Source organism: Myotis davidii, unplaced genomic scaffold (assembly GCF_000327345.1).
Source record: "Myotis davidii unplaced genomic scaffold, ASM32734v1 scaffold1037, whole genome shotgun sequence".
NCBI lineage: Eukaryota > Metazoa > Chordata > Mammalia > Chiroptera > Vespertilionidae > Myotis > Myotis davidii.
Genome location: NW_006288181.1, coordinates 14,876 through 15,138, shown reverse-complemented (window position 1 = coordinate 15,138; position 263 = coordinate 14,876).

Sequence of the window (263 nt, the reverse complement as noted above, 5' to 3'; positions counted from 1 at the left end):
CTCGATTCGGCCCATTTGAAATGAATAAAACAAAACAAAACAAACAAATAAAAAAAAGACCGTACCCTTTTATGTAATGATGTTTACTTTGAATTTATATTAGTTCACACAAACACTCCATCCATGCTTTCTTTCCGGCCCTCCGGTCCAGATTAGGAACCCATTGTGGCCCTCAAATCAAAAAGTTTGCCCACCCCTGGTATAGATGATTTATCCAGTGATGTCAGTGGTGTATTAAAATCCCCTACTATGATTGTATAGTT